The sequence below is a fragment of the Primulina huaijiensis genome, chromosome 3, assembly GCF_012295235.1.
Source record: "Primulina huaijiensis isolate GDHJ02 chromosome 3, ASM1229523v2, whole genome shotgun sequence".
Lineage (NCBI taxonomy): Eukaryota > Viridiplantae > Streptophyta > Magnoliopsida > Lamiales > Gesneriaceae > Primulina > Primulina huaijiensis.
In genome coordinates, this window is record NC_133308.1 from 19,684,260 (window position 1) to 19,698,865 (window position 14,606).

Below are 14,606 nucleotides of genomic sequence, written 5' to 3' on the forward strand. Positions count from 1 at the left end.
TAAAGATGATAAAAAGTTCACCAAAAAGAAGAGTCGACGAGTTTTGGTCGCAGAAGAAGATAAAAGAAAATGGGTTGAGTCAGTTTAGAAAAATCCATCTCTGAGGAATCAACGAGTGAAAGTGAAGATGAGACGGCAAAATGTCTCATGGCTAATGAAGATTCAGAATCCACAAATGAAATGGTATTTGACTTTGACTCAATTGAATTTACACGAGAAGACCTGGTCACCGCACCGCACGACATGGTAAATGAGTTCAAAAGACTATCACATAAATTCGATGAAGCCAAAGCAGAAAAACAAGACTTAAAAAACAAGTTAACTCTCTCTAGCTGCTCGCAACAAAAGGAGGTTGACGGTTTAAAAGTAAAGTTAAGTCTGCTTGCGACTGAAAATGATGATATGCGTAGATTGTTCCACGCCACGTTAAAAGAGAACAAATGGTTGATGAATATAGTCAACACATGGAACAAGTCATCTGCCTCTCTTAATAGGATGCATGAGATGCAAAAATCAGCCGGAGAGAGAACCGGGCTAGGTTATAGCATCAATGAATGCAGTACCTCAGAAGCATCAACTCAACTGTTACTAGAGAAAGACAGTTTAATCAATTAAATTTGTCAGACCTAGTACGGTATATGAACATGACAAGCCTGAAGTCCAAGGCATTCAGAATGTAAATATTGAGAACAATGGAAGACGACATGGTTTAGGATACGTCGAAGTTGAGTATACTAAATCCGACCGATCATGGCTCAGACGCAGGCAAAATCCAACCATTCACAGCGGTTCAGATTGGTCCATCAGAAAGCCAAGTTCAACCGGATATCACTCAAAAACAAGACCTAACTGTTATCGTTACTACAATAACCGACCTGTTCAAAAGAGGTACATAGTGATTGACAATGACAGACGGCCAAGACAACATACTGAATAAGAAAAAACACTGCATACACTACCTGCTTATGCACTTAACCGCATTAACCTTGGGACACACCATGGAGAATCTTTTAGGATAATTCAGGTGTGGATTCCTAATGGTCTAATTAGATCAGGACCCAAATAGGAAAGAGTACCAATTTCTCATTTCAACAATTTCAGGTATTGAATAAAAAGAACTTGGAAGAATCCATCTGGTACCTGGACAGCGGTTGTTCCAAAAACATGACAGGAAACAAAAATCTTTTATCAGAAGTTATCGACTACCGAGGAGCAACGATCACCTTTGGTGATAACTCTAAAGGTAAAGCTGTGGGTAAAGGTAAGATTATCCATGGCAAGATTATTATTAAAGATGTACTTCTAGTAAAAAAACTTTGTTATAACCTGATTAGCATAAGCCAATTATGTGACAACGGTTACACCGTTGAATTTCACAAACGCATATGCACTGTTAAATATGCTGCAGGCAACACAGTGCTAACTGGTCATAGAAAGCAAACTACATATAAGGTAAAATGGAATGATGATTGTCTAAATGTGCCTACTTGCTTCATCGCCTTAAATGGTAATAAAAATTGACTCTGGCATAAACGACTTAATCATCTTAATTTCAAATCCATTGCTTCTATTAGCAAGATTAAGCTGGTATCTGGTCTGCCTAACATTGATTTTGCCAAATATAGAATCTGCAATGCTTGTCAGCTAGGTAAATAAGTTTGCTCAACCATCAAGAACAAAGGAAGAAACTCATCAGCTAGATGCTTGGAACTTCTCCACATGTACTTTGTAATGACCTGAATTTGTATTTTGAATGAAGTATTAATTAAGAGATAATTAAAGAGTTGTTAATTAAGTATTATTAACGAATTGATAATTTTGGATTAATCTATTGGATCCATCGAATTTTAAATGGATAACCCGATCTACTTCCGATTACGTTATCTCGAGAAATCCAACCAGATGAATGAGATTCTGACACATGGCAGATAAGATTGATTCGGATTACTGAAATAGTCCGGATTCAGCCTATAAATGGAAGCCGAATTCTTTTGTTTCATACACCGCATCCTTCAGAGAGAGAGTTCTAGTATTTTACCTTAGGTTTTCTAGCCAGTTTCTAGGGCACTTTGGTGTCGGGAAGTTTCGGAGCTAGTGTCAACTCGAAGGGGGGTCGGTGAACTGAGATCGAGACTTCATCAGCGGGCTGACGACGGACGCAGGTATAATCATAAAGCCTTTAGGAAGAACTTTATAGCATGTTTGGTAATTCAGAACTGGTTTGATAGTGATTTCATATTGTTGGCATTGTCTAGGTTAAGAGCTTTCTGTCAGATTGTTTTAGTGAGGTACGTGATGTACTGACTGAGATATCCAAGCGTAGTATACACACTTATATGCTGCATATTTATGTGTTGCATTATACATGTTTTATTTCTTTGGCATATTATGCATGACATATCATGTTGAGCCTGATATCTTTTGAGATATACCTCGTTTGTTGAGGCCGCTCAGCCCTATTCTGTATTGTGGACGATAAGGCATCAAGAGCTACAGTGTCCGACGGGACCCGCGGGCTCTGATGACCTGGACATTGTAGGTCCACGTCTTGATGATGAGTGTGGGAGCCAAAACATGCCTAGGGCAGATCAGAGACTACACACTCAGACGCCTCTACACTGAGCATGAGATTCTTGACTTGATCCTTGATATCCGAGCATATTGCATTTCGCATGCATCATATCAGTTTGTATACTCGTACATTCTCGTATTGGACGATTGTCGCTCACGTCCTTGTTTTCATCTTGGGCACCCCATTCCACGGGGCAGGTCTTAGGTTGGACGGTGCGGACGACCAGGGCAGTGGCTAGAGCAGTTGGGTTTTCGGTGGTGATCCAGTGGAGGTTTTATGTGTGGTTTATCGTTTTCTTGTTCAGAATTATGTTTTCGATATGGTTGTATTAATGTTGAAGACTGCTGTTGTTTGTTCTGTTTTCATTTGGGTTGTAAGATGATTAAGTTATTTGGTTTCCGCTGTTTAATTGTTGTTATTAAGTTTTAATGTTGCATGCTTATCAGTCTGTTTAGTAGTGGCTCGGGTAAGGACGCTACAGACTTGTTTGGACCAATACCTGTAATGAGCTTAGGGGGAAAGAAATATGCCCTTGTGATAATTGATGACTTCTCCAGATTCACATGGGTAATATTCTTGAGCTCCAAAGATCAAATCGCGGCTCAACTAATCAAGCTCCTCAAAAGACTTCAAAATGAGAAAACTAAAGCAGTAGACAGAATCAGAAGTGATAGAGGAACTGAATTTCTGAACCAATTCCTATCATCTTATCTTGAAGATCATGGCATAAAGCATGAATTATCAGCTGCAAGATCATCTCAATAGAATGGAGTAGCTGAAAGAAAGAACCGCACACTAAAGGAAGCAGCTAGGACCATGTTGGCAGAATCTGGTATCTCACAGCGGTTTTGGACGGAGGCTATCAATACAACCTGTTATACTCAGAACCGGTCCATGATAAATAAAAATCATGAAAATACTCTATATGAGATCTGGACCGACAAGCAGCCAGGAGTTGGATACTTCCGTATTTTTTACTGTAAGTCTTTCATTCATAATAATGGCAAGACACACGTAACCGCATTTGATGTAAAAGCCGATAATGGTGTCTTCCTGGGATACTCAGCAGTGAGCAAAGCATATAGAGTTTATAATCAAAGAACTCTCACTGTTGAAGAATCCATACATATTGTATTCGATGAATCATCCATATGTCATGACAATAGCATTAGCAGCATTCATGATTTAATCAATAAACTTGATGCTACTAACTTTGAAGCTAGCAGTGATGACGAAATAAATTTGAGAGAAATAGGTGAACACATCTCGGAGCAAAGTCCAACCGCTCAAGAACAAACTTATCAGATAAATAAACCAGAGAACAATCATCAACCAGAGATTATTCAGATAGAAGAAGAGTAGCTGGAACAAGAAGATGATATCACACAACCAACCGAGTCAAATCCATATAGACCATGTCTCCGGTGGAAGAAGGACCATCCACTCGAACTTGTCATCGGTAACCCTACTGCTCCTTTTAGAACTAGAAAACAAATTATTAGTGAATTTATGCATGCTGCTTTTTTCTCCCAGTTAGAACCTAAGAAGATTGATGATGCACTGCATGATACCAACTGGATAGAGGCTATGCAGGAGGAACTTAATCAATTTGAAAGAAGCAAAGTTTGGCATCTAGTTCCTCGTCCTGATAATATACATGTTATTGGCACTAGATGGGTGTTTAGAAACAAAATGGATCAAAACGGTTCGATAATCAGAAACAAGGCTAGATTAATGGCTCAAGGCCATAGGGAGGAGGAAGGAATAGACTTTGATTAATATTTTGCCCATGTCGCTAGGCTAGAAGCAATTAGAATATTTCTAGCCTTTGCAGCATTTAAGGATTTTAATGTATATCAAATGGATGTTAAATCTGCATTCTTAAATGGGTTGCTAAATGAGGAAGTATATGTAGAGCAACCACCTGACTTTGTTAATCACGTTCATCCTGATTATGTTTACGAACTAGATAAAGCATTGTGTGGACTAAAACAAGCACCAAGAATATGGTATGATACATTAACTTAATTCTTGCTTGAGCATGGCTTCTCAATGGGGACAGTTGACAAAACTTTTTTTAAATTTTCAAGAGATAGTAACTCGTTATTTGTACAAATATATGTGGACGATATTATATTTGGATCAACTAATCCTAAATTATGCGAGAAATTCTCTAAGATAATGCAAGAGCAGTTTGAAATGAGTATGATGGGAGAACTAAACTTCTTTCTAGGGCTGCAAGTAAAGCAGTCAAAGGATGGCATCTTCATTAACCAAGCTAAATACACAAAAGATATACTGAAAAAGTTTGGAATGGAGAATTGCTCCCAAGCCACTACCCCTATGAGCTCATCAATCAAACTAGACAAAGATGAAGAGAGAATCTCTATGTACACAAAAACGTACAGAGAATTAATTGGTTCACTGTTATATTTAAGTGCCAGTCGTCAAGATATTATGTTTGCTGTTTTTTTATGAGCACGATTTCAATCTAATCCTATGCAATCTTATTTTATTGCCGTTAAACGAATCCTTAAATATCTTAATGGAATTATTAATGTTGATCTTTGGTACCCCAAAGATGAAGAGATTCAAGTCTTCATTTTGTAGGATATTCAGACGCAGACTATGCCGATTGCAAAATTGACAGAAAAAGTACTAGCGGTTCATGTCAGTTTTTGGGCGACAGACTAATATCGTGGTTTAGCAAGAAACAGACGTTTATTGCCACATCAACCACTGAATCGGAATACCTTGTTGCTGGAAGCTGCTGCGCATAGATGCTGTGGATACAACAACAACTCAAAGATTATGGAATTCAAAACACTAAATCTCCCATCTTCTGTGACAACACAAGTGCAATCACAATCACATATAATCCTGTTATGCACTCTCGGACAAAACACATTGACATCAGACACCATTTCATCCAAGAACATGTGATGAAGAAAGAGATTCGGCTTGAATACGTTCATATGGATCAACAAGCAGCTGATATTTTCACGACACCGTTACCAGAGGCTATGTTTTCTTATTTCTGAAATACTCTTGGTTTAATCAATTTATCTTAGACATTTTTAACATCTTTATATGATTAATTTATTATCAAGTTTGTAATGCAGGAAATAAAAGAGATAGACAGATAACAAGCAGTAAAACAAAATAAAATTTTATTAATGCAGGCGGGATCGTACAATAGAAATTTCTTTTTTCACCGCACCCCTCCAGAAGGCCAACCAAGGGGTCAGCCCTCCGATGGAGGTACGCAAGAAGTCCTCTAAGATGGCAATCCTTCTCAGAGTCATCCGCTCCTTCAGGAGCATGAGGAGGTACACCTTCATCAGTGAAGATGTCTGAGGTATCTGAAAACTTAATCATTTTTACTTGCCCTTATTTAGACACAATTGAGTACTTCTGAAGGAAGTACTGCACTCACTATTGCCAAACCCTAGCACAGTTCTATCACCGACTGGTTTTTGCAACTCATGCATCTTCTCTATGGAAGTAGAAGACTTGTTCCAAGAATTGACTAGAAGTGCCAACCATTCGTTTTCCTTCAACTTTGCTTGGAACAATCTTTGCATATCATCATTTGCAGCCGCTAAAAAATTAAATATTACTTTCAGACTGTCATCCTCTTTTCGGTACAAGCAACTAGAATTAGTGGACATATATTTCATTTTTGGTTTTTTGTCTTGGATTAATGGAGTAATTGCGAGAGTCTTTTGTATTCATCTACCATGTCATGTAGTTTTGTGACAAGGTCTTCACGTGTAAATTCAATTAAGTCAAGTTAAATACCACGTCATAGGCGATTTCTAGCTCGATTTCAGAAATTTTTGGCTCAACATCTTCCATGAGACACTGAACTTTTTCATTATTACTTTCATTTGTTGAGGTCTCTGAACTAGATTTTTCTGAATCTGAATCAGCTCACTTGTTTTTTCTCTCATCAGCAACAAGCTCTCTTTGATCTTAATTCTTTTGGAAAGATCTTCTTTCATCTTTGGATAGTCGTTTCTCAAATGATTTCTTTTCATCCATCTTTGTCGTATTACAATCTGCATTGAAATGATCTTGTTTCCAATAATTAAAGCAACCTTGATTTTCATTGGCTTGGTCTTTTTTACGATAAGAATTGAATTTGAACTGATTTGTTCATAAATTTACCAAATTTCTTAACAAATAAGACATAGTCTTATTGTTTATCTGGTCATCAGTTTTTTTGTTGGAGGGTTCTTCATTGACGGTTGGAGTTGATGTTGTGGCGGTCAAAGATTTTGTGGGTTGAGAAGTGGATGGCTCCTGTTCTGTCCTGATTCATAGCTCAAACTCTTAAGCTTTCAGGTTAGCAAACAAATCATGCAGCTATAGTTTGTTGAGGTCTTTAGATTCCCTCATGGTCACGACTTTACATCTCATTCTATGGGAAGTGCTCTCATTACCTTAAAATAAATTTCACGGTTAGAATATTCCTTATTGAGCGATGCAAGTGCTATAATGATACTGTTAAATCGTTTATCAAACTCATTTAGAGTTTTGCAGGGCTTCATTTTGGCACTATCAAACTTCTAGATGGCAATGTTAGCTTATTTTCCTTGGTCTGGTCATTGCCCTCACATACTTGAGTCAATATTTCTCAGATCTCTTTAGTTATAGAACAATTTTTAGTTTTGATAAACATATTTTTATCTAAAGTTTTGTAAAGGATATCCTTGTCCATGTTATCGAGATTGATCTTCTTCTTGTCCTCAGCTGTCCACTCAGACCGGTGTTTTTCCATCATATATGGAGCAGCATCAGATACTGAAACGATTACATTTTCATTTAAAATATTCATCATGTCATCATCTTGGGCTGCTAAATATGCATGCATTCTGATTTTCCAATCATCATAATCTTCCTTTAAAAACATGAGAATCTTGTTAAACGATGTCATTTGAAAGTATTTATCATAGTTAAAAAATCCGTTCTGATACCACTTGTTAAGATCGAGTTAAAAAAATCTGGAATTTTAAATTGTTCTTAACAGTTTTTAAGATGTTAAGAACTATTATTAAACAACTAGTTATACCAAACCACTTAAAAATAGAGTAAGTGTGGAAACGGTCTGACTTGGCAGGAGATAAATAAACTGTTGGAAGTTTAACAAGGAACAGTTCGAAAAACTTGAATGTGAAGAAATGGGAAGTGCGTGAGTAAATGAAAAATGATTTTTATGCACTTTCGGAGATAAAACTCACATGTCACCCCTTCTTCCACTTAGAAAGATTTCCACTAAAACACTTTGGCTTTACAATGTTTTGTAACAGCCCGCTTCAGTTAAGACTTATCACACTGTTTTAAACTGAAATTCTTAGTGAGCACTTTACAAAACCTGGATGTTTAGAAACTCTTGGTTCTCCATACAATACAACATGTAACAATAACCCAATGGTTAGCTTTGTAATAGCTTAACTTGGTTGAGGTAGCCCATGTTGACACTCGAAGATCTGGTAAACGTGTGCTTTGGTTGAGCAGCTTTAAATGTAATCTGTTAAGTGTGATCAAACGATCTAAAACTGTAGAATTTGTTAATTCAACGACTGGAAGACTTGATTTTTCATAGTTTCGATTGTTCTTTACTTTGAATGTTCTGTATATTTATAGTTGAAAAGTTCCAATGATCGGATTTACTTTCAACGATCATCTGCACTACTTCTTGACAATATGAACAAGTTTTTTTTCAATCGACATATGTATCATTAAATACTCTTTAATGTTCATCTTGCTTTCGTGATTTAAGTTCATGCTATTTGAAAAGATGACAAACCATAGACCAAATATGTAACTTTTTATCACTACAGGGATTGGTAGGATATTGTGTGATCTTTCTATTTGTAGCATTAATTTGAACAGCTTGACTTGTAACATCCTTCTGGATATGTTTAAAACTGTCTGTTTGTAATGAGGTTGGAATAACACGGTTTGAATCTTTGCACTACATTAGATTTTCAGATTGGTCAACTATGTTAGATGATATCTTGTCAAGTGATTTGACTTTTGACATATCGGCTTGAACTCCTAAACGGCTTGAAAAATCTAAATTTTTCCAACAGTCTGAAAAATATGTTTTACATAAAAGATAACGGCTAAATCGTGTAACAACTCGAGTAGACTGTTTTTTTTTCTCTTGGTGTGGCCTTTTACCTTATTTTTTTCCCAATTTTACTATTTTTTTATGGATAATTCCAGAAATTGGCAAAATACCCCCAATCAATTTTGATAATTTCAATTAAAGATAGAACTTCAAAAAAAATCAAATATCATACAAATTCGTAAAACTTACGTCAAAATATATAATATAGTATATATTATATATAAAACTTGAGGTCATTATACTAATTAATTTGGGCCATCAATGTGCCGTCGATGTGACTTCAACGTCAAATCACATTTCTAGCCTACAAAAATACTCATTAATTTCTATTAATTAAAAGAGAGATCGAAATCAAATTTGCACTCTCTCCACAATAGGATAGAATGCATTATCATAAATTTCCTTACGGTTTAAAATTATTGGAATGCTCTTCATATATTTCCTTATTTCTTTACCTTCCTAAATTTTTTATTTACATGATTTTTATTTGTCATGTTACAGCATTGCATGTGACTCGATCTCTAGTTATAATCAAATGTGTGACGTAATTTTAAAATTAAAAAAATTTCACCAAATATTAGTTAAGTATTAATGTCTAGCTATCTTAATAAATTGTATATATATGACAATAACAATAATAACAACAATAAAAATAGTAAAGATGATGCTACTAATGGTAATAATGATAAGAAGAAGACTATATACTTACGGTTGAAAATAAGAGTTGGAAATATTGAAAATTAGTGTGTGATAATATATGTAATGATATAATTATTTTTGGATTATTTTCAAAGAGATTCTATAAATAGATCTCTTAATTTGTGAAGAAGATATACAATTGAGTGGAGAAAATTCTATACAGTGCGTAGTTTAATATATTTTGTGAGTTTGAGATTTTATTTTATCGTAAATTTTTATTTTTAACACGTTATCAGCACGAAACTCTAAGGTTCTCCATATTTTTTTAAATTCCAAAACACAAGAAAAATTTAACAATATTCAAAAGTAAAAATATTTATTTTTATTGTGTATATATTTAATATATAATATCATGTTATTATATAAAAGGAGTCTATGACACCTCATTATTGTGATTATTTCACTGTTTATATGTTTTTATTTTGTTATATATTAATTATATATGTATATTTGAATAATGTCACAATATTATATAAAAGGAGTCTCTGACACCTCATTATAATAATGTGATGTGATATACCTAATTATTTAAACATGATTAACATTATATATATCATATTATTACTATAAAATTATGCATATACATACATTTATTTTTTAAGATTTTGTATTTTTATAAACGGTCATAAACGGTTAGTTTTTACCCTATAAATAAGATTTCACAAACACATTCAATCACTATAAACTTACTCTTCCTCCTTAAAAAATTTTCTTCATCAATTTTTCGAAAAAGAAGAAGATGGTTCTTTCTAGGTTATTTTGTATAATTATTTTGGTTATTATACTCACTAGTCTTGTATTTATCGGATAATATCCGCCTCACGTTTTTTCTTTGTTTTTAAGTATGCTTGTACTTATAATTTATCCGTTACTTTTTATTTTCATATTAATAGAATTAGAAAATGCATCGTTATTTTTTCTAGTACCACCATGTCAAATTTGACAAAGCTCGAATTCGTTGCGCTTGACATTACGGTAAAAAATTGTATGCCTTAGACTCTTGATGTAGAAATGCATATTGAGTCCTTTGGTCTAAATGAGACTATTAAAGAAAATAGTATCTCATCATCACAAGAAAAAGCAAAAGCTATGATATTTTTGGATCGACATTTTGATGAAGGATTAAAATGTGAATATCTCATTAAAAAAGATCACATGGCTTTATGGAAAGGATTAAAGGAAAAATATGAACATATAAAGGAAGTTATACTTCCGACCGCCCGTGATGAATGGAATACGTTAAGGTTCCAAGATTTTAAGAAATTCAGTGATTACAACTCAGCAATGTATCGAATAATCTCGCAATTAAAATTTTATGGACATGAGGTTACGGAATCAGAAATGCTCGAAAAAATATTTTTCACTTTTCACGTATCAAATATAATTATACAACAACAATATAGAGTGTATGGATTTGCGAGATATTCTGAATTTATCGCATGTATTCTTGTGCGCGGAAAAGAATAATGAGCTGCTAATGAGAAATCATCAGTCCCGACCCACTGAATCAACAGCATTTCAAGAATTAAATGTCGTAATTAAAAATGAATTTAAACCTAGAAACCAAAATCAAAGTCGTTGACAAGGATTTGGTTGAGGTCATGGACGTGGAAGTGGTCGTGGTCGCGGCCGTGGTTTTGAAAACAATCGAGATAGTTACTTCTATAACTCATCTCAAAAGGACGTCACGAACCACCCACTAAAAAGGCATCATGAAAACATAAGTGTTAATGAAAATCACTCAAAACGATTTGAAAGTTCTTGTTTTAGATGCGGTACTCCAGGATATTGGTCACGTATTTGTCGAGCCCCCGAACATCTTTGTAAGCTCAATAAAGAATTAATAAGGGAAAGGTAAAAGAGACCAACTTCACTGAACAAGTGACCATTTGAGTGATTCAACTCATTTTGATGCTGCAGATTTTCTGAATGATTTATCTGAAAATGATCAATATACTGGTGGAATATAAATGTAAAATATTTTATTTTTCGTGTACTCATATGATAATGTTTTATTGTATAATTATGATATGCATTATATTTTTCAATAAATTACATATGTATTGTCAGTAATTTTTTTCATTATATATTTTTTGAAGTTCAAATATGAAAAATGCTATTAATAAAGCTAACCAAAGAACTAATCTCATGGAAGTTTGCATACCAGATAGTGATACAACGTACACTATTCTACGAGATAAAAGATATTTCTTGTAACTAAAATCAACAAAAATAATCATGAATACAATATCAGGTCTTGTAGACTTGATTAAAGGTTGTGGTAAGGCACATTTTTTATTACCTCATGTTACATAATTTCTGATAAATGATACTTTGTATTCACCACAATCGAAAACAATGTGTTGAGTTTTAATGACATATATTCCCATGAGTGTGATACTCAGAAAATACATGAAGAAAATGAGAAATATATGTGTCTTACCACATATAAATCAGAAAAAAATTATGTAGTTGAAAAACTATCAATGTTCCCTGTTGGATTGCATTATACACATATAAATCCAATTGAATCAAACATGGTAGATAGTTGATAATTTTTCAATATTAATTAATTAGAATGATTGATTAGGACATCCTGGTTCAATAATGATGCGAAGGATTATAGAAAATACACACAGTCATCCGCTGAAAAGCCAGAAGATCTTTCAAAATAATAAGTTTCAATGTAAAGTATGTTCTCTTGGAAAACTTATTATAAGACCATCAGTAACTAAAATCCAAACTAAATCACCCATGTTTTTTGAACGTATTCAGGATGATATTTGTGGGCCAATTCATCCACCATGTGATTAGATAGCAGATGGTCACATACATGTTTATTATAAACTCGAAATGTGGCATTTGCAAGATTACTTGCTCAAATAATAAAATTACAGAATCAATTTCTCGATTATATAATCAAGAAAATTAGACTTGATAATGCTATCGAATTTATTCTCAGACTTTCAATAATTATTGTATGTCAATGAGAATCACTGTTGGGCATCTTGTTGCTCATGTACATACACAAAATATATTAGCTGAATCATTGATTAAATATACAACTGATTGCTAGACCAGTGATTATGAAAACAAAACTCCATATTTCTATATGGATACATGCAATTCTGCACGCTGCTGCAATAATTCGCATCATACCAAGTGCATATCATAAATACTCTCCATTGTACCTTGCATTTGGTAAAGAACCAGACATTTCTCATCTGAGAATTTTTGGATGTATGATATATGTTCTTATTACACTGCCTAAACGAACAAAAATGAGACATCAAAGAAATATCAGAATTTATATCGGTTATGATAGCCCAACAAGCATTCGATATCTTGAGCCTCATACAGAAGACGTGTTTCTAGCACATTTTGCTGATTGTCATTTTAGTGGGGAAATCTTCCGGAGAAAAGAAACATATCGAAAAAAAAAATTACATGGTATGTATCATCATTGTTACATCTTGATCCAAGAAATAAACAATGTGAAAAAGGCGTACAACAAATTGTGCACTTGCAAAGAATAACAAATTAAATACCAAATGCATTTGCAGACACATAAGAGATAACTAAATTATATATACATTCTGTAAATTCCCCTGCTCGAATTGAAATTCTAAAGAAACAAATATAAGACACTCATGATGTCATAAAACGATTGAAGCATGAAAGACCAATCGGTTCCAAGGATAAAAATCCTCGAAAAAGAAAATGCATAAAGAAACACGATGATTATAAAATAGATAATGATATTCTGGCAAAAACACATGATGATGAAAATATTCTGTTAGAACAACAAACTGACGAAAATCGTGAAATCTCTATCAAATTATATTAATTTTGAAAAAATATTGAACCAAAAATATATAAAAGAAATTGATGAAATATTTTCTTACAATGTGGCATTTAACATCATAAATGACAATTAAGATCATGAACCAAAATCTTTTGGCGAATGTAAAAATCGACATGATTGGATAAAATGGAAAGACGCTATCCAGGTTGAATTGGATTCGCTAAATAAATGTAACGTTTTTGGACATATAGTCCTTACATCTGAAGGTATAAAACCTGTTGGTTACAAATGAGTTTTTATTCGAAAGCGAAATGAGAAAAATGAAATAGTAAGATATAAAGCTCGAATTGTTGCACAAGATTTTTCTCAAAGGCCTGAAATTGATTATGAAGAAACGTATTCTCCCGTTATGGATGCAATTACGTTTCGGTATTTGATTAGTTTGACGGTATCTGAAAATTTATAAATGCGTTTTATGGAGGTCGTTACAGATTACTAATACGGATCACTCGATAATAAATATACGGATCACTCGGAAATTTATAAATGCGTTTTATGGAGGTAGTAAGATATATGATGTCTGAAGTACAAAGGTCAAAACTTAAAGAATGTTCTGTGAAATTACAAATATCATTATATGGGTTAAAGCAATCAGGACGAATGTAGTATAATCGACCAAGTGAACACTTAATGAAAAATGGATATATAAACAATTCAATATGTCCTTGCGTTTTCATTAAGAAAACAACATCCGAATGCGTAATTATTGATGTATATGTTGATAATTTAAACATCATTGGAATGAATAAGGAAATTCAAGAAGTTGTGCTGTAATTGAAGAAATAATTTGAAATGAAAGACTTTGGAAAAACAAAATATTGTATGGGTTTGAAAAGTGAACAAAAAGAATGTGGAATATTTGTTCACCAGTCAAATTATACAGAAAAGATCCTTAAAAGTTTTAATATGGATGAATCAAATCTTTTAAGTACTCCAATAGTTGTTAGATCATTAAACATAGAAAATGATCCATAACGTCCATGTGATGATGATGAAGTTATTCTTGGTCCAGAAGCACCATATCTAAGTGCTATTGGTGCCCTTATGTATCTTGTAAATTGTGCAAGACCTGATATATTTTTTGCTGTAAATTTATTGACAAGATTTAGTTCATATCCAACAAAGAGACACTGGAACGGAATTAAACATATATTCTGAAGATACCAATTAAAGTATAATTGGTTATACTGATGCTGGGTATTTATTTGATCTACACAAGGCAGGTTCTCAAACCGGATATGTATTTACTCGTGGAGGCACTGCAATTTCTTGACGTTCACAGAAACAAACACCCATAAAAATTTCATCAAATAACGCCGAGATTATTGCAC

At 33.7% G+C, this 14,606-nt stretch overlaps 1 long non-coding RNA gene across 1 annotated transcript; it reads left to right on the plus strand.

The window, feature by feature from the left end:
- Positions 1 to 2,022: 2,022 nt before the first annotated feature.
- LOC140972210 (uncharacterized) lies at positions 2,023 to 2,883 on the plus strand. The gene is made up of 3 exons (XR_012174468.1): positions 2,023 to 2,162; positions 2,256 to 2,288; positions 2,770 to 2,883. It is a non-coding gene; the product is annotated as an uncharacterized lncRNA (long non-coding RNA).
- Positions 2,884 to 14,606: the final 11,723 nt, after the last annotated feature.